General features: G+C 47.5%; 1 long non-coding RNA gene across 1 annotated transcript; it reads right to left on the reverse strand.

The window, feature by feature from the left end:
• Positions 1-3,425: 3,425 nt before the first annotated feature.
• Positions 3,426-5,285, reverse strand: LOC140689582 (uncharacterized). The gene is made up of 2 exons (XR_012064618.1): positions 4,638-5,285; positions 3,426-4,168 (listed from the first exon to the last, which is right to left on the reverse strand). It is a non-coding gene; the product is annotated as an uncharacterized lncRNA (long non-coding RNA).
• Positions 5,286-20,775: the final 15,490 nt, after the last annotated feature.

The following is a 20,775-nucleotide window of genomic DNA, read 5'->3' on the forward strand; positions in this document are numbered from 1 at the left end:
AGACTGTAGGAGCTGCAGGCAAAGAATGCAAAGTACACAAGAGTGTGTTTCCCGCCCTGCCGCCCCCCTCCCTGTGTTCACACCCTTCTGGCTTTTCAGGCCTCTCTCCTTAATTCCAGTTTTGGGGGAAATCCCACTGCCGCTCAGGCCATGGACCTTCCACCACGACAGTGACACACCCCACGAAGTGGCCTTCCCCGCCTCCACTGCTGCGGGCAGGGCGATGGGACGTGGTAACTAAGGACTAGTGGGAAATCCATCTATCTTGAACAACTCTCATGGTCGGATCTGAGACTTTCTCTTCATTTGAGTAAATATCCTCTCCTTTAAAATGCAGACTGTGTTTGCATCGGTTGTGTCGACAAAATACTTATTAAACAATCGATAATAAGAACAGAAAAGAGATTTACTTGAGCCGAACTGAGGACTAGAACCCGGAAGCCAGCTTCCCAGATTCCTCTGAGAAGCTGCTGCCAAGAAGCAGGGTTTTCAGCACAGCTTTGTATCTTAGAACAAAGAATGTTAAACTAGTCAGGGATACATACCCTCAAGGTTTCAAAAAAAACAAACCAGCACGTACACAGGGAGTCAGTATGACTTTGGCACCTGGGAAGGGAGTTTTAGCATCAGAGGAGGACCAGCATTGGCGTCCCAGGAAGAGGGGCATTTAATCTTTACTTCTAAGATGAACAAGCTCTACTTCGGGTCAGTGTGCCTTTTTTTCCTAATAATTAAAGCGATGTACAATGTAGGTTTGATAGGCCACAAACAGGATAGTTGAGTCAGCTTCAAATTCAAAGCATCTCACTTATAAGCCAGAATGACTTTCCTGTCTCTCTGAAATAGTCGTTTATTAGGAAATTGAGTCGAGAATAATTAGATCGGGGCCAAACCCCCCTCGCCTGGCCCCGTGCAGCCTCTGGCATTTCCTCATGAAGCAGATCAGAGGAGAAAAGTTCCTTTGCTGACACCCCGTTTCAGAAGAGTGACCACCTTTTCACTGACATCATTAGTTCCTGCTCCGTCGCCCTTTCCGAAAGGCCCAGAGATGTGCCTTCCTGCTCTGATCACAAGCCAGCCTGGCTGGGCTCAGGGCCCAGGGTTTCCAGCACCCAGGGACTCCTCCACTCCAGCTGCAAACACCCCTGGCTTCCACGGCAGAAGCCAACCCAGGATTTGAGGGGCATTTCCTTGCTGGCTCCGGGTCCAGGCCATTCCAGAGAACTGGAGCTGTCACATTGGCTGCTGTCACTAGAAACACCAGCTGGCGATTAAGCCTGGCAGGGGCCGGAGGTGGCTACCCGCAAAGCTAGTCCTGCCTTCAGAGCCCAAAGCACAGGAAAACAATGAAATATGATGAGTCTGTCTTCCAGTTCCAGCTGGACTATAAATAAAGGGCAACACAATCATTTAACCTCTCTCTTTCACTTTTTAATTAATTTTTAATTGAAGTATAGTGTATATATTATATATACTATATATACACCACATCTTTATCCAGTCCTCTGTCGATGGACATTCAGATTGCTTCCATGTCTTGGCTGTTGTAAACCCTGCTGCTGTGAACACTGGGGGGCATGTATATTTTTGAATTAGAGTTTCCTCCAGATACATGCCCAGGAGTGGGATGGCTGGATCATAGGGTAAGTCTATTTTCAGTTTTCTTGCAGCGTCTCCATACTGTTTTCCACAGTGGCTGCACCAAACTGCATTCCCACCAGCAGAGTAGGAGGGTTCCCTTTTCTCCACAGCCTCTCCAGCATTTCTCGTTTGTGGACTTTTGAAAGATGGCCATTCTGAATGGTGTGAGGTGATACCTCACTGTGGTTTTGATATGCATTTCGCTGATAATTAGCATATTAATATTTTTTCATGTGCTTATTGGCCATTTGTATGTCGTCACTGGAGAAATACTTAATCTCTCTTGATCCTAGACAGTCTATAAAATAAGACCCTGGATTAGATTGGTGGTTCGCCACGTGGGGCAGGGGAGCAGGGGTGGAGGGAAGGCTCAGGAAGATGCTGGAGGATCAGGCTCTAAATCAAATGTCAGACTCCTTCCGCGACACCAACCCCAGTGTATCAGAGCTGGGCTAGGGCAGAGGCAGGATGTGAAATCTGAAAAAGCTTGGCAGGTATGCAGATAAGAGGACCCACCTCAGGTGAGAAACACTGAGCTAAATCCTCCCTGAAGACCGCTGGACTCTGACATTCCACGATTCTATGAAAGGGCTAGAGACAAGGGCAGTTTCCTTCTGTCCGTCCTAATAACCTCCTGAGGGTTAACAGAACACTTAGTTTGAAACAATATAACAGTGCAAACATGGTTCATATTGATTTTTTTTAAAAAATCTGTTTGTAGGCAATTGGTTCCCAGCAGCCTCTCCCCTTGAGATGATATTGTGCGAGTTGACACTGCTCTGGGTGGAATTTGATGTAAATAGAAGTGTGTTGGTGTCTGGCAGAGGCACCCAAGGTAGAAATTACATACCACGGACTTAGGGCCTTGAACCCAGACGAGGCCAGTGCAGAAGGGCCCGGGTGTGGGTCAGGCGAGCCTGGCCTCTGGTGGAGGTGTGTCTTGGTGGGGTTCACATCCTTGCTCTGCCCCGTGCTCTCACTGGAGGGAATTCTAAGGCTTTTTCCCGGTTTGCTAACAAGGTCAAGATGTTCTTCCCACCTTATATGCGCCAACAGACTCTTGTACCATCTGTTTTGTAATACGTGTCACACTTGTAATTCGTGGGTTGTTGAACTGTCGGTCTTCTGGGCCAGAGGGTAAGCTGCCCGCGAGAAGGGACCTCGTCCACCCCATCTGATGCTCTGAGCAGCATGGTGCCTGGCACATCGTGGAAATGCAGGAAAAACTTGTTGGATGTACCTAGTTTAAAGATTCTTTGCCTATAAAGACTTCCCTCCACCAAAGAACTGTTTGTTCTCTAAACCACAGCAGCCTGGAGATCTTAATAATTCCCTAGCTCCATAACTCCTTGCTCAGCTTAGGTTCATGGAAATTCCTGGTACTTCAAGCCCCCAGTCTAGGTCAGGCTAGAAGAGAAGTGCTACCCTGTGAGTGGTTTCCTGCATCACTGCTCCCCCCATCCTTCATCCTCCAGGTCCCCTGTGGGGTCGTGTCATCCCAGGCTCAGCCGTGATGCCTGACTTCTCCAAATGTGCAAGTATTTGCCCCGAGCTCTGAGGTCCCTGCCCAAAGGTGTCTCAGGGATTTGAGAACCTGACACGACTCTGAGGCAGTGAGTGACTGAAGGGCTGAGGTCAAAACGTAAAGACTTTGAAACAGACAATGGGTCAGTGAGTTAAGACTTACCTGGGAGGCAGATGAGCCCTCTGCCGCAAGCCAAGTGGTCAGAATACCCAAAAATGAAAAGGGAAAAACAAAAACACAGGTAGAATGGAGAGCTGAGTACTGTGAGTGAGTTTTTATTTCTCCTACCCATTTTTCTCTTTCTTCCATTTCCCTCTCTGAACAATGAACCCTGAACACATCATTGCCAAAGCCTGAGGGTGGCCAGAGAAAAGGAGGAGGGGGCTGTAACTGACATGCGATTGCTCACTTCCGGGGAGCTGTCTGTCCTTGGACCACTTCCCCTCCTCGTTGTCTGTTGCCTCAACATCGACAGCTCGAGTGCTGCTGTCCACAAGCGTTCAGGGCTTTTCCTGGCCGGCAGGGCTAGTAGAAGTCCAGCATACGGAAGGGAAGAAGCAACTTCAGAGCTCTCTGGAAATATGAAGCCCACTGGAGGGAAACCAACACCACAAGGAAAAGAGCGTTTGAAAATGAGTTGTCTTGTGTTTATCTGTGTTTCTCCAAGTTCACAGTGCTCCTAGCAGGTTGCAAATTAACACTTCAGGCCGGATTCTGAATACGCCGCAGGGGACCAGCAAGAACCCTCCTGCCTGGAAACGAAGGCCGCCTAATGGATCAGCTGTCACTGCCTCTGTTGGGCTGGCAGTTAGCGTTCGTGTCAAGCCATTCCTCCACATTATCAAAGTCACGGAGTATTTTACATCCTTCAGTAACACTCACCACTTGGCAGGCTAACGCAGGCGTTTTTCCCTGCCAATTTGCTAGCTCGTGTCTTTGCTGGTAACCCCACGCAGTCTTGGTTTGTCATCTCTCCCCATCCAGCGGGAAAACAGAAGAAACCTTTACAGGTGGACAATTAAAAGAAAAAGATTTCAGGAGTTGAACAAGACTTCCAAGCAAAGGGTTCCTAGAGGGAACAGCAGGAGGGGTCTGAGTCCCACTGATGGGGGAGGACCGTAAGGGAGGGTGTTACCTGGAACGAACTTCCAGACAATAAAAAAGGGGGAAGGAAAAACAGTCAGTCTGCTTTTCATTATCCAGACACTAATAATTCTAAGCAATGCCAGTGAAGAAATATTCCTCCCCCTGGGTGGCTGTTTCCCCGGCCCCCTTGAGGTGCAGTTGCTTGAGAGTAAATTAACCTAAGCCTTTTATTTCCTGGGGAGGAAAGTGCGGGCGGGTTATCTCATAGAACCTGGGTCTCTCTGCTGCCCCACAGAGGCCTCTCTGCTCTATTACACTGCCAGCCCCCAGGGTGAGGAAACAACTGGATGAACCCAGTAACTGGGCAAAATTGGATCACGCTCACCAAATGAAGTCATCTGAGACTCCGGGAAAAGAGCTGAGCAGCTGTTCTCCATCCTTGCCTTGTTTATGAACCATATTCGAGAATTTTCAGTCTTCAAGCTATTTTTTTTCTACCTTATCTGTCATTTGTATAGATTGTCATTTCATATTGGAAAATACAACTATATTCATAGAGGTTCATTTCCATTTAAAAATCACCGTGAGAGCCTTCTGATGTTCTGTGTGATTGCATCATGGGTAGGAATTTCAGTTCTCCAAGTCAGGCGTGCGAAGAAAATTGTGGGTTTTTTTTTTAAATTAAAAAATCAGTTTAATTTAGACTCACAGCTTTCATCCCACCAAGCAAACAGGAAACCCCAAGCTTAGGTACTTAGGGGCCCTCAGATTGCAGTGTTTTCAAGCCATAGCCTTTTCTTTGCAGTCGGCCGTCCTGCTGGGAAGTCCCATGCCATCTGCCTCACAGCTCCTGTCTTTGTCATTCCTTGTCTTCTCCAGGGAGCTTCCAGTTTCCCTGGATAACATTTCTTACCCGGTGCTATTATGTAGGCATTTTGTTGTTGAATTTCCTGCCATTTTAATATGTATTATCGCCTGTGATTTTTTTTTTCCTTCCCGTGTCTTCCTCCCGTACTTTTCCTGGTCTCCAACTGGTCTGTTTTCTGTTACTATAGATTAGTTTACATGTTCTAGAACGTTCTAGACATGGAATCATAGTGTGGATACTCTTTTGGGTGGGATGGGGTGGTCTGGATTCTTTTATACACGTGTGATTTGATTTTTCCCCTTTTGAAGTGAATTATTTCTTTCCTGGTCTTTTGGGATCAGAGATGTGTAATGTAAGGCCTGAGTGGAAGAGGAATTAATCCAAGGAGATGCATCCAGAAGGTAGCAGAAAAGCACGCATAGGCGGTATCTGGCCTCTGTACCAGGTACCCACGCCGGGAGTGGTTTGTATTTGATTTCTCCACTTGAGGACAATGAATTCACTGCCCTGAGAGTCAGCTTCCTGTTATTCTCCAGTCTGACTGCCCTCTGCTCACATTGCCAGCCTTCCACAGAAAGATGAAAATCTCCTGTTTATACCCAGTCTCTGCCTTCACTCACCACCTCCGCATGTCACTTGTGAAATGCCAGTCCTGCCCCCTGCTTGGCCAACCCCAAGGGAAAAGACAGAGAAAACGCAGAGCAGGGCCCCCGGAGCTGGGGCACACAGGAGTGGGCGACGGCATCACGGGAAGCGAAGTCCAGGACTTGATGAGTTTGCCAGCCAGACCCCACTCCCCCAGGGTCGGATCAGGAAATACCCCAAGTCCTTTCTACTCTCCTGCTTTTTTTTTTTTTTAATTTATGTAACACTTTCATAAATAATCTCCGCCTTCATAAATAATCAACCCAGGGAGACAGGCACTTTACAGATAAAGAAATAGGTCTTTAGCAGGAAGTGTCCAGATCTGGGTCATTCATTAGATTAATAGCAGACCAGCTATTTGCTATTATTCATTAGATTAATAGCATGGCCAGCGCCTTACTCCTATGCTCTAGGGGTTCGAGCCTCATATGGTGGGGAAAAAAAACAGCTGAGGAGCCAGCAAGACCTTGACTCAAACCCTGGCTTCAGCACATACTAGCTCTGTCATGACGGTGGGGGAATTCTTTTGCGATGCTCTGTTGGGAATGGTCCCTGTTTTTCAAGAGTTTTCTTGTGAAGATTGAGTGAGTCCCCGGCCTGATGCTCGGTGCTGAAGAGGGGCTTCGTCTCTTAGAACAGGAGGGACTGCGTTCATTCTAGGATGTACAGACTCACAGATAAAAACACAAGCACTGATGGAATAAAAAGTGGAGGGAAGCTTAGTTATCTGTGTTCGGAGCTCCTGCGTCTGCAAAGGAATTCAGGAAGCTCTAGCCTTTTCGATGAGCTTTGAGTCCTTGCCTAGCACGGAGTCACAGCCTGGAGCTGACGGCGAGGTGCGCCGGCTCCAGTCCTGCAAAACGCGTGTGCCCTTCAAGCCTCTGCAGTTTTGCATACACACGTGCAGTTGCGCTGCAGGGTTCAAATTCCAGGTGGTCTGACTGAGCTATTTCCATATGTTTGCATAAGCTGCTTTCCAGAATTTGGAGTGGAGCAGTTGGATCACTCCTGCCTTTGTCTAGTCCCTGTTTTTTGGAATCCAGTATCTCTTTTCTACTGAAATCTCCAGCCCTGGATGGAACGGTGCTTTGACCTTGATTGGGGTGAAAAGGAGCAGGACCCTGGGGGGCCCTCCTGGGTATAGCCCTTTCCATGTTCCCCAGTTTCTTCATTCAGCCTCCTCAACCTTCCCTGAGCTCCAAAGGGCAGAGTCAGACAGTTGCTCATCAGGAAAGGGAGGGGATGCAGAGGAAAAGGAGGAACTGTCAGGAAACGACAGCGCAGCCTTGGGGTAGGGTCTGGATTCCTCCTCAAGGAATAAACATAACAATACCTTTGAGCTCTTCTGCTGGAGCTAAGGCCCCACCCAGGGGGAGGATGGCTACTCCAGGCTGAGCCCAGGATTCCTGGAGCATCGCTCTGTTCCGTCCCTACCAGTCAATCAGAAGAAAGTCACGCCCCCTGCAGCCCTCACCCTAAGCTTTGCCTTTAAAAATTTCTCTCCCCAAACCACCAGGGAGTTCGAGGTTTTTGAGCACCAGCCCCCTGTCCTCCTTGCTCGGCCCTGCATTCAGCCTTTCTCTTCTCCAAATGCAGACGTTTCAGTTCGTTTGGCCTCACAGTGCGTCGGGCACACGAACTTGCGTTTAGTAACCAGGAGAGTAACAGATTGTTGGGGGAGATGAGGAAACGGTTGCCTGGAAGTGTGCTGAGCCTCAGTGGGGACGAGATGGATGGAAACCTTTAGTTCAGGATGGGCACAGGGATTTCCCTGGAGTGTGTGTTTCATTTCCAGACCTGATGTTTCCTTCTGTGAGGATACGCTTATGCAGTATAATATTTCTGGCTTCTTGCTGCTCACTTACTCTGCCTCAGGGTGGGTAGGGTGACTAATCTGATTGAAAACTCTGGGCAGAGTCAATTATCTGCTTTCTTCATCTCCTCCACTGTCTGCTATGGACTCCATGATGGTCTCTGCCCTGGCAGGGCAGCAGGCGTGGTTCTGGGGGCTACCCCCAGTCTGGCATGGCCATCCCAGGGGTGTAAGTCTGCCAGCTTCAGGCTCAAATATTAGGAAGACTCGACACCCACGCACAGAAGTCATATCTTTTCATTTAGACTTTATCAGTAACAAAGGTGAAGCTTGCCAGCATCCTTTGTCTTGCTGCTCAATTTGTTCAGAATTAAGACAGAGGGAAAAAAAAGTTCTTTATTGCCCTCCCTCAAGTTCTTTACTATTCTTGGCGATCCACAGTCTAGCCTTACTCAAAAATCAATACTCAAGAGAGGCAAATGTTGGTAGAAAGGAAAGTTGCTTTTAATCAGGATGCCGGCATTCTGGGGAGATGTCAGTGTCCCCCCAAAAACCATCTCTGAAGATTCTGTTCAGTGACAGACGTTTTAAAGGGGAAAGGGGAAGCGACCTCAGTTAATCATCGAGACAGGAGGTCAAAGTCCCCACAACTCCCTCTTGTCGTGCAGTCTTGTCAACTTTGTGTGATTTTTTTTTTTTTGAGAAGTTATAACCTTGGGAGACCAACTCACAAATCCACTTTATTGGCCACAGGGGAAACCTTATGAAATCATATAAAGGGATCCCCACAAATTCATTCCCTCCAGAAGGATTGCAGCTCAAAGTGATGGCTGGTGCCTAAGAAAAATAGAACTAATCACGGCGTTGCCTGTATCCAGTGTCACAGCAGACACGTCTGTAGACATCAGTATTATAAAGGAGAACATGTATTTATCCAGAATATATGGATTACTCATTTTCTGTGGAGGTAGGTGCGCTGGTAGAAACGGATGAACACGAGGTGGGATCCCCAGTGACGCTCAGCTACCAGGATGTGGTGCGAGGAACACGGGAAATTAACTAGAGAAAGAGATACAGCAAGGAAGTACCAGAATGGCACTGGGGAAGTGCCTGTGGGCTGGGAGGGGCCCGTGGGAGTTCAGAGGAGAGCCGAGTAGGATCTTAACAGCAGGTGGGGGCAGTGATGAGGGAAAGGGCGGGTGGGAAACAGCGCCTGAGCTCTGGCTACAGCGTGGGCACAGATGTAGGATGAAAACCAGCAGGTGTGATTTGCAGACGAACCTCAGTGGTGATGGGTCTGTTAAGATCGAGTGAGAGATCAGGAGACAGTAACCTGTGGGTGGAGACCAGAGCACGGACCGGCTTAAGAGCTGAGTGAGAGGATTTGGACTTTACCCTGTAAACAGTACCAAGTCCTCAAGGATGGTTAGAAAGGAAAGCGATAGGATTGAAAAATATAGACTTTTAGATTAAAAAAAATTAATCTGATACCATACTACAGGATAGATTGATGGAGAGAACCTGGAGGGAGAGCAACTGTTAAGAGGATGATGGATTTGTTGAAATAAGAGTTGCTAACAAGCGTGGTTGTAAGGGCTTAGGGAAGCCAGGAAGGGGACCCATAATAAAACGGAGGCGTGGTTAGTCGGATCCAAAGATGGCTTAGGTATCAGGAAGCAAAGAGTGGAAAGTTAAACCTAACAAGGCTTTCGGACAGGATGTCTGAGAAAGCGGCACGAGAGACGCATCACGCTGGGAAGCTCTGTGGGGAAGTTTCAGTTCCAGCAGACGGTACTCCCCGGGGTCCCCGCTCACCTGCGCCCGCCCTCACCCTGCACGGCCAAAGGCACAAAAGCCTTTCTGTTGCAGACTCAGCCCTGCTCAGGTCCTGCACCAGTGAGCACCCAGACTTCAAGCTCACAGAAGCCCTTTATCTCCAGCTGGCCGGTGTCGTCATCATCTGCTAGTCTCATGGCCGTGACCTACAGCCTCCACGTCTCACAGCCACTCCTAGAGGCCAGGTCACCTAGAATCAGAATTTCATGCTTCTCTGGCAGGTCTCTGCATTAGCTCTAGAACTCATTTCTGAGACCACATTCACTTCAATGACCCTTTGCCACCACCCTGCCCCCTCTTATGCCTAAGGGCATCTTGCTTCTGGCTCATTCTGCCTCACCTGGACTTACTCACCGGGTTTACCATCCTGCTTGTGTCTTCCTGATACGAAGACCTGCCGCCACTCAGCCCTCTGTCTCCAGCTAAATCAGAGCCTTTAAAGACGGATGCCCGTTTGGGATGGATCTGAGTTCACGGTCTTGGTCCTTCTCCTTCTCCAGAGGTGATCAGCTCTTCTTTCTTGACGGGCTCTCCCCAGTCTTTGGTATCAGAGCAAACTCACCACTTGGTCCCTTGGATATCTTGTGAGATGAGTGACTATGGTTGTTCCCTCAGTGATGGTTCGTGATAAAAGCGTGATCTATAATTTAAAACGTTAGGGAGGAAGTTCAGCATAAGGTACTGAAGCCGACACCAGAGGTCAGAGTTAGACAACCTGATTTTGGAGTCCTCTCCATGGATAAACACATCATTAGGGGTCCTATAAAGTGAATGTCAGATACGCACAGACTGATGAGTCAGCAGGAAGTGCTCACAGCCAAATTTTGCATCATTCTGATTCTTACTGTCTTTTTAGAAATAAGATACTGGTGAAAGGCTGCTATATTTGGGAGAGGACAGAGCACTATTTCTACCCCAATACTTTTTTTTTTTTTTGAGAAAAATGAGCAGAGATTAAAAGCCTGAACATTAAGAAAGTCTAACCCCAGGGAAATTGGAGGGAGAAGAGAAATAATGTGGAAGGAAGATGAAGGCGGGAGAGGAGAGAGGGTGCAGCCGCTGGGGGGGTCGGAGGTGACAGTCCTACTGGGAGACAGGCCAACCTGCTTCCCTGCCCAGAGGGACTGCTATCTCTCGCTTTTGCAGCTCTTTCTCAGGAAAGAGTTTGCGAGAGCAAAACGACATAGGAAAACAGCCTTTGGTCCTGTGTGTTTCTCCTTGGATGAAGGGTTTGAGCAGGCGCCTTCCTCCGCCCAGCAGTGATGAGATGATGTAACTGGGAAGGGTCGCTCCGCGGGGTACCAGGACCACGGAGCCTCCCAGCCTCGTGTGCCTGTGACCACAAGACCGAATCTCATTTTGGAGGCAGAGAGAACACATGAAATGGTTCCCATTCAATGTCAAACAAAAATATATCGTGGCCTCCAGCCAGTAGATATTCTGGGACTGGCCTTTTTATTTCAGCCCCTGACATGCAACCAGCTGGAAGTCTTTTTTTAAGTACCGGACGATTCAACCCCCGAGATGATGGAAGTGCCATTTAAAGGGAAGGCTCGTTTTCAGTGCAGACGTGGAACGCTGAGTCCTTGCCTTATTCTCCAGGGGTTCTCATTCCTTCCTGATACAACGGGCTTAGTATAGAAAGACATAGAAAGGAACAAATGTGTCTTAAGTAGGACAGCACGCAGGTACATAGATGGGCAGATTTGAGGAGTATTCTGTATCCAAGGTTACCTGGCATCCTCTGATGAAAAGTCAAAAGGAAACACCTGAACTCTTGTGTCACAACCAGTATGGATTTCTGTTGAAAAATTATAGACCATAATTAAGATCAGATAGGTTTAGAGTCATTTAATTTGGCTGTGAGTAAAGGAAGGCTCTGGCGTGGAGAGGAAATGACAGGTGGCAAGATCCATCGCATGTGTGCCCCACCTCTTTGCCTTCTTGATAGGCACGCGTGGTACCCCACAGGGCACTGTGCGTGAGTTCCCGTATCTCTATAGTATTTGGGGGCTCCGGGCTCAGGATGGATAAATACAGGGAAGGGGACCGCAATGAACAGCAAAAGACATAACTTCAAGTTCTGTCTCTACTCTTCACTATTTGTGCGACGCTGCTCCAATCAGTAAAATTCTCTGCGTGTCCGTGAACAGATCTGCAAAATGAAAATGTCCTTGGTGAGTCTGTACATGAGAAAAGCTTGGTGAACTGCATAAGCACCAGGAAAAGCAAAATTGATACAGCACAGGGAACTGTATTCAGTGGCTTCACTAAAATCGCTTTTACAGGCAGAGAGCCCAGGGCATTTCTGCTCTGCAGACCTGTCAGTGCGCAGGGAACCTGCCGGTCGGCACTTGGGGGGGAGAGATATTTCCCATCAGGAGTGGAAGAGAATCTTACGCAGAAACGGGGGGTTCAGCCAGGCCTCACCTGGAGCAAACTGCACAGCTGTACTGATCCCATCCAGAGTCTGCTGAATTGAAATACAGATTTGTGGCATCATCACTGAAGGGGAAAAAAAAAATCAGATAGATCTTATGGTTCACAGGAATTTATTGACACAAACATCAGGAGGAAAACCCTATGAACACTGGTGCCTGTTTTTTAAAAAATGATTATAGCTTGTCCATCTGAAGAATGGTCCAGGTCTGGGAAGCTGTCCTGACAGGCACCCACCGGGAGAGCAGAGGAGGGGTGCTGGTGGGATGGGTTGGTGGATGGAGTTAGGCATTCGCTGCATCACGGTATTTTGATATTTTTAGGCGCAAGCAAGAAATGGGGCCTTAGTGACCATCATGGGCTCAGGAATGGGGTCCCAGCACCCGCCATGGGCCCCCACATCGGTGAGGGTACAAAGTTCCTGTTCTTAGGGCACAGAGTCCACGGATGCCTGACAAGAGAGCGTGGGGCCCAGGGAGGAATCTGGGGCTGGGAGTTCCTTCTTCACAGGCTCTGCTCCCTTCTCTTAATTCCACCTTTTAGGATCTTTTAATACTGGGGGGACAATAAAATTAAGTCGCAAGAAACTATCAGTGCGACACCATGTGAGTGTGATGAGTAAGATTATTCACATTGTACAGTTAAGCAAAATGGGAAGAGATTCCATTGTAATAGGGTTTCTACCATCAAATCTGAGTCTTATGGGTCAGGTTACATATCCTGAGATCTATCGTATCTGTTGAACGAAGCATTAAGTGCACTTTTCCTTCCTTCCTTCCTTCCTTCCTTCCTTCCTTCCTTCCTTCCTTCTTTCCTTCCTTACTTCCTCCCTTTTTGACGTTTCTCTGCATCTAGTTCCACCCTCCTGGTCCTGGTAATCTCCCAAATCCCATGGTCAAATGCCTCTCTCCTCTCAGTTAGGCAGGAATGCATTACTTCCAGATCTTGTTTTATTCGGCTTTCTCCAAGCTCGGGTCAAACAAAGGGCAGCCTTAGTGATGACGGTGGATATTGAGCTAAACTGTGCCGGGGGCGGGAGGGTGGAAATGACCACATAGCCATTTGATCGCTCTGGTTGTCCTACATTTGCTTAAGGAAGTTGGATCCAAACATTTCCAGGGAGAAGGAAGAATGCTGCAATCAGTGAAGCAAGGACCCCCAACCTCTTTTTACAGCTCATTATAAACATTGCTTGGAAATAGAAACATTGTTACACAAGAGCGTAATTTTCCCCACTTCGCTTTCCAAATCAGTGGTACCACTCCAGTCCCCAGTGCTCTATTTGGAAGGATTCAATGAACCTGTACACTGAAAATGAGTAACATCACGATCAGATCCTGAGCCCTCCTGAAGCTGTTAGGTCTCAGTATATATGTTTTTAATATGAGTTGATGTGGATTTAATAGAAACCAAGTCTCCTACTTAATTAAACACGTTGCTTGGAATATTTTCAAAGCTTAATTCAAAGTCATATTCAATGGCTTTGGGTACCATTTTCATATCACTGGAGGATTATCGGTTCATCTTGGATAAGTAATAAACACAAGGAAATAGACAGTGAAGAGTGTGTGTTTCCTTCATTTCCTTAATACTAGCTATTTACAAAACAAAACAAAACAAAAACACTGAATCTTTGGGAGCTGTCTTCCTGGTAACCTGTGTGATTTCTCTCTCCCTCTTAAAAGAATCCTAACAGAAACATAGCAGTGCACCAACAGAGCAAATCTGAAAACCACGTTTACCCTTAGATATATTATCCTCTGAGCATAGTTGGCAATGTTGGGAGACACTTTGATTGTCATGACGAGGCCAGGGGTGGGTTGCTATGACATTTGGCGGGTAAAAACCAGAGATGCTACTAAACATTCTGAATGTACAGGACAGTTCCCACGACAAAGAATTATCTGGTCCAAATTGTTAATAGTGCTGGGCTAAGAAACTCTGCAGCAGGGAACCAGTTTGCTGAGGGTGAGATGCCCTGGATGTGTTAAAGGCAGCATCTCATAGAAACAATGAAGGCTTCGTCTCCTTCTGAATGGTGGGCACCCTAAGGGTCCGCACCCACGCGCAGGTGCACATCCTTCAAGAAGCAGCTGCAGCCCAGCTTCCCTCACTGGCTTTTTCCTGATAACCCTGTGCGTGTAGATAACGTCTCTCCCTGAACTGAAGCGCTTACAGACGGGCACTACCGGAGGGCCCCGAATTACGATGATTTGACTTGACGATTTCTCAGTTTTTCCATGATGCGAAAGCAATATGTATTCAATAGAAACTGAACTTTGAGTTTTGAATTTGATCTTTTCCCAGGCTAGCAATCTGCGGTGAGAGCTTCTCTTGTGCTGCTGGGTGGTTCCCAGTCAACCACCTGATCACGAGGGTGAACAGTCAATACATCTGTAACCATCCTGTACCCAGACACACTGCTTTCCACTTGAAACATTATTCAGTACATTACATGAGTTACTCAACACTTTGTTATAAAATAAACTCTGTGTTAGATGATTTTGTGCAAGTGTAGACTAACGGAAGTGTGCTGAGCACGTTTAAAATAGACTAGGTTGGGTGTTTTTAAATCCGTTTTTAAAACATTTAAAATATTTGACTTCCGATATTCTCAACTTATGAGTTTATCGGCATTTAACTCCATCATAAGTTGAGGATGAACTGTCCTGTACTATAGTGTAAATCAGATCCACATTATTTGTCTTAATTAACCAAAATAAATACATGCCTAAGTCTTCTCGGCTTTATCTCCCCACTTAGACTGTATGCTCCTCTTCTTTCTTATCTAACAAGATAATGTCCCCCCAGTATCCAATACAGAGCTAGTTTCAAATAAGGTTTCAGTACATACTTGTTTGCTGATGGAATGACATAGACTCACTTGCATTTATTCATTTGCTTAAATTTACAATTATCTGCTCCCTTAAATAAAGCGCAAAACCAAAGTAATCAAGTCACAATGAAAGACATTTAAATGACACAAAACAAACAACCCCTCCCCCCACCCACAGCTCCAGTCACAATTCAGTTTGAAGGCATAATCTCACAGCATTTGAAAATCTGGTGGAAGAAATCACTTAGTCATTTGTCAAACATTGGGAGAACAGCTATGATGTGATTGCCTGTTGGGAGCAGAGACACGAATGAATAATTTTCTTCTGGGAATCTCAAAGTCTAGACATTTAAGAGGGCAAATGAACCACCAATTAGATGGAAGTGTGATAATTCATAAGCATGTCCAAGTGCAGTGAGAGCCTAAAGGGGGAAGGATTTGCCCTTTGGATCTGGGAGACATCTGAGAATATTAGGTATGGATGGATGAGTAAAAACCTTCCAAGTGAATGACACAAATGGACTGTATTCTTGGTAGAGAAAAAGAAAGGAAGGAAGGAAGATGAAGGAATACAAACACACGGTGAAGGCAGGCTAGTCTGGTAAAACCTCTCTCTCCTCGAGGACAAGGTCTTGAGGGTGACGATATGGGGAGGTTACACCTGGAGAAAGCGTTGGAGATGGGGGGGGGGTCTGATGAGTGAGAGGGTTCAGTTCCACCAAAAAACATCAGCTTGTTTAAATAGACACCAACTCTGCAGATCGAGATGGTATCGCTCTTTATGCAACCGGGAGACAGTCAGGGAGGGATAATGGAGACATCAGGGCAGCGTTGCTGGCAGAGAGCTTTCCTTTGGGGCTGGCGACCCCGCCGTGAGCACCTGCACTTTCCCATGGTAGGAAATCATGTGGATGCCTGTCTGCGGTGAAGTGGGCACTGGGACGAGCTGCAGAGTCTCTTCTCTGTTTGCTGTCAGTCACCTCCTGCTTTCTGTCTCCCCTGGATAAAACGAATAAAGAAAGCCTGAGCTGTTGGGCTTCAAAGAGCTGCACAAATGTGTGGAAGTGAGTAACGAGATTGTGGGTGAGACGCTGCATTCAGCCTGGTCTGTCACTCTTAGACGGTTGGGTTTGCTGCCAACAACGGTGGTGATGCCTTGTCGACTTTCCCCTCCTCCTTGAGAAGGTCTCCATTTCCTCTTCTACCTCCCACCTTTCTATTTATTTATTTTTTTTTGGTGGGGGGAGGGAATTAAGTTTATTTATTTAATTGCTTGTTTATTTATGTATTTAATGGAGGGACTGGGGATTGAACCCAGGACCTTGTATGTGCTAAGATACACTCTACCACTGAGCTGTATCCTCCCCTCACTCTTCTTTTGAACATAAAAAGGTTTTCTTTTTTAATTATGGAAATAGTATACGTGCATTAGTGGGAAACTTGAAATATCCAGAAAAAGACGGAGAAATAAAAATACAAGTCACCCAGAGTCCCTACTTCCAGAGACAATTGATCTTAGCATTTGAGGGGATGGTGGGAGCGGAGGAAACTGATCTACTGCGGATAACGACCAGAGCTAATGTGATCATTCTGCATTTTGCTGGAAACCCTATCCCTCTAGAGGGGCCGTGACCTGGAGGGAACGAAGTCTCACTGCCAGCACAGATCTTTATCGACCTTCCTTCAGGTCACCTAACATCAGGCAGGGATGAGATGGGGCCAATAAGACATGCGCCAGCTCTCCGCATGAGGCATTAGCGTACCTCCAGAGGTGGTGCTCTGTAAGTGCATTGGCCCATGCGTGGGGCTTTTGTGGAAGAGCGTGTGTCGTCGCCTTTGAGTTTAAGGCTCTTGGGTGCAATGCAGTAGCTGTTGAAGACAATGGCTGCCTGGTCACCATTCCAACGGTCACGCACCAATAATGTCAAGTATCACGGTCCCATTTTATACCGACAGCTCTTTTCTTCCTCATTGTTTCTGCAGCCTGAATAGCACACACACGAAGAATTGTTCTTCAGTCATTACATGGGATTCCCTTTCATTCAGGAACTGATAGATCAGGGAGACTCTGCTCCCTCCCCGACTCCTGGAGCCAAGTCCTCATGCATTTAGGTCAAATGATTTCCCTGTTAGACACAAAATCACTGAGTGAGAGCCGCTGGAATCAAGATGAGTTATTGCTCTCTTGGCTTATCGGATGGGGAGTCCTGTGGTTCCCATCAACTCCCAGTGGCTCCGAGGAATTGTGAACATCAGCTGGGTCCGGCCAGCTCTCAGCATCCACAGTGAGGGCAGGTCCCTTCCCAGGCAGACTCAGAGAGCCTTCTGCTCCGACAGCCTTCTGCTCCGACATATCCTCTTAACTGGATTTGAGTCCTAAAATTCTTTGCCTTGGTGGCACCTAAGATCCCACGTTCAATGCCAAGAGGAATAAAAAAATGGAGAGTGTAAGGAGAAGGCAAGGAGGGGCACTTTTGTGCCCATATTGTGTGTCGGGGGGGGTCTCTCCTCATTTAGGTCTTTAACAATCAGTGGACTGAGCTACACATGATGCCCGGACATTGTCAGCAATGACACACCATCTGGGTCATTGTCCTAGATCCCTTGTTTGCCGGTGATTTTCTTCGCTCCTAGCATGGGGGCTCTCAGCCACGTTCCTCAGCTTTGCTATCTGATTCTGGTTGGTTCCATCAAACCACCATTGGAATCCTCCTTCGATGGACTGAATTTGGGTCTCTTGTTCTTCCTGGTTCTCTCCATTGTTTATGCGTTGCTTGGTGGTATTAGATGAAGAACTTTTCACTCTAGACCTAAAATCCTACAAGGTGGGCTATTTACCTCAAGCTCAATGTCACCCCACACGCATCTCACAAAGCATCGGTGGGGGAAGGGACACAGGCAGGGTTTCCGTGCTCCATTGCCAGAAGTCATCTCACCCCTCACGCCACAAGTCACGGCCCAGTGGTCGCTCTTTCCTCCTTAACATCGAGGGGGAATCTGAAATGTTGCCGCCACCATCAACTTTTCTCTATCGGTGGGGTCGGGGAAAGCAACAATGAGTCCAAACTCGATGATCCCAGACCGTGGCCAACCCTCTCCCTGAGACTCAGGGCTGCGCTTCTTAATTAGCAAGGGGAGATGGACCGCCAGCTTCCTAGAGCAGGCTCTGCCTTTCCAAGGCTGCAACTGCACCTTTCGTGGATGCTTGCAGGAGTCCACATGCCCCGGTTTCAAGGTGCTCACTTAGCACTAAGGAGGGCGTGCGCTGCCAGGAAGGCAGGTCGGTGCTGCCCTCCAGCACGTGGCCTGGGTGCTGGCTCAGGAGGGAGCTGGCCGGGCCAGGTTCCCTGTGACCCCTGCCCCCTCTCCACCCCATCACTGCCTCCTAACCCCCTCGCCATGAGACCTGGCACTCTACTGGGCTGAAGCCTGCCAGGAACAATGAGGATCGGTGGGAGGTACATATTCCAATAATATTTAAGAGGTAGCGTTGATCAGGGCTTGGTGACTGCCTGGGAGCTTTGGGTCAGGAACCAGGATTTCGAGGTTGACCAGGAGCTCGGCATGGACTACGGAAGAAGGCGAATTTTGGAAAGAAGATACTTGGTTTTGTCATCCTTTTATTCTTTTAGCACATATTATGTATTTTTGTGTGTTTTTTAACATATTAAAAGACATAACACGACATATTAAATAATATTAATTTACTATTTCACTTGTCTATTATTTTAAATTTGTTATGAACATTGTTAACTGGCTTCTGATGGAGATCACTGGAACTGTTTAGCAAAATGGATCAGGAAGGTCAGGGCCGAAGCCATGGGGCTGGGAGTCGGTACAGATGGTGGTTGAAACCCTTGGGGGTGGAGTGGTCAGGATTCTCCAGGAGACCAGAGAGGGAGAAGGTACCGAAAAGAGATCAGACTTTTCCATCATCCGCGAGAAGCAGGAGCAAGACTGTAAAACTCCTTTGCAGATGCAGCCGTTGTATGTGTGCCTTTGTCCATGAAGCCACATAGACTTGAGACAAGGTCCCCTCGGGCAGGCCCCTGGTCCCTGAAGTGACTTACGTGCTTGGGGAGTGGGCTGGAGTTGTCGTCTTGGGACTCCAAGCTTTCATTTTCAGACTTCACTAGTTGCAAATTTTTTGCCGGAAGACTCAAACTGGCTTTTCACCTCTCTGGGAATTACACATTTTATCAGCAAACTCACTCGTTCGAATTGCCCATCCAAAAAGAAGAAGATGCTCTAAGAAGCCTCCAGCTGGAGTTTGTGTTCCCTGGCAATGGAGAATAAAGCTCTCCTTTGGGCAAAGGGGCCCAGTGAGAGTCCTGCGATTAGACAAGGCTTGAAGCACTAGAGATTTTTGGAATATTCTGTTGCAATGGAACTCAATTTTTTATTGATCTCCTTTAGGAAAAAGCTAATTATTTTTGATTCCCTTGACTGAATTGCCAGCAGTGTGGTTTCTCGGGCCCATTACTTTCTTGTATATATCAAAGCATTCACCTCCTGGTGAGGTCGTCATGGGTTTGCCTTGAGACCACACAGCTTTGCACTTTTTATTTGCAAATGAAGTCACCAATAAAGACACCCTTGTCCCTGTTGTACCCTTTCAGCACTTGAAGGGAAGTGTGGTGACTTGGCGGATGGCTAAGCCCAGTTCATGGGTGGGAGACCCACACTCTACAGCATCTTGCCCAGTGATCCCCAAATGTCCACGTGCCCAGGAGTCCCATTGAGGACTCTTTAAGACAGTTTCCTGGGCATCATTCGCAGAGGTTCTGGAGCAGGTCCTGTGAATTTGCATGACCAGCTCACCGTGGATGCCAATTCTTTTGGTCTGAGGACCACACTTTGAGGAAGAACAGGAATTTCATCTTCTTGTCTGGAGGGCTCAACTCCCAACCCTAGGGTGAACCCTAACACTGGTACACAGCTGTGTTAGTTTCCTCAGGCTGCCGTGACAAAGCATCCCAGCCCAGGTGGCTTAAATTACAGAGGTTTATTGTCTCATGGTCCTGGAGGCTGGGACTCTGAGATCAAGGTGTGGGCAGAATTGGCTTCTTCTGAGGCATCTTTTTTTGGCTTCAAGATAGCCATCTTCACCCTGTGTCTTCTCCTTATAAGAACACCATTCGTCCACTCATATTGGACTAGAACCCACTCTAATGAGCTCATTTTAATTTAACTACTTTAAAGACCCTCTCTCCAATTACAGCCACATTCTGAGGCCGTAGGGGGTGAGGACTTCAACATATGAATTGGGGAGGTGACACAATTCTGCCCATAAAAGCACCCCTCTGTGGTCTTGGTGCCCTGGAGAATTGATGCTAATACCAGGGGTCCCTAGACCTGGGGACTGTGGCAGAGAAAAGCTGAGATGATTGGAAGCGGGGTTGTAAAGGAAAAGAAAAGGAGGCGATGCTGAATGTGGACCAAATGTTATTCACAGAGGATTGGTATTTGTAAATATCTGGCAATTGTACCCAGCACTGCTTGTCACCCTGGTCCCTCTGTTCGTAAGTGGACTAACCTTATAAAGCAGGGGCTGAAATTCCTTCTATCAGAATGCGCTTGGGGCAGACACATAGGACAGAACCCAGAGCTTCTTGAGGTTGGCTGGTTCTTACGTGCGCACCCAGGACTTCTGTCTGACTGCACTTGAATTTCTGAACTTTTCCGCAGTGCCATCTGCCAGCAGTTAACTCACTAGAAGTAGAAGACGGGGCCTCCCTTGACCAAGGAGATGCCACGACTATGTCTAGAAGTTGACCTTGTGGAAGGAGAAACTTTTTCTCCTTTACAGCGTCTTTCGCTTCTCCCCGCAATCCAGGAACCCCATGCTGCTGGCTTCCCAGACAGTGGGCAGCTTCAATTTCTTCCCTTCCACCTGAGTCTACTGAGCTAGTAAGGAGAATCCTTTCACACCTCTCAAAAGGCAGGCAGTTGGTTAGGAGAGCTGGGCTTGTGGAATTTCCACCAGCACCCGCTAACGCATGGGGGAATTTATCTCGTCTCGTGCCTCTCTCGTCTCTTCAATGTCATATGTAAAAATATTTCTAACCTCATCAATTTGGGAGTCC

This window comes from Vicugna pacos, chromosome 26 (genome assembly GCF_048564905.1).
Source record: "Vicugna pacos chromosome 26, VicPac4, whole genome shotgun sequence".
NCBI classification, from domain to species: Eukaryota; Metazoa; Chordata; class Mammalia; order Artiodactyla; family Camelidae; genus Vicugna; species Vicugna pacos.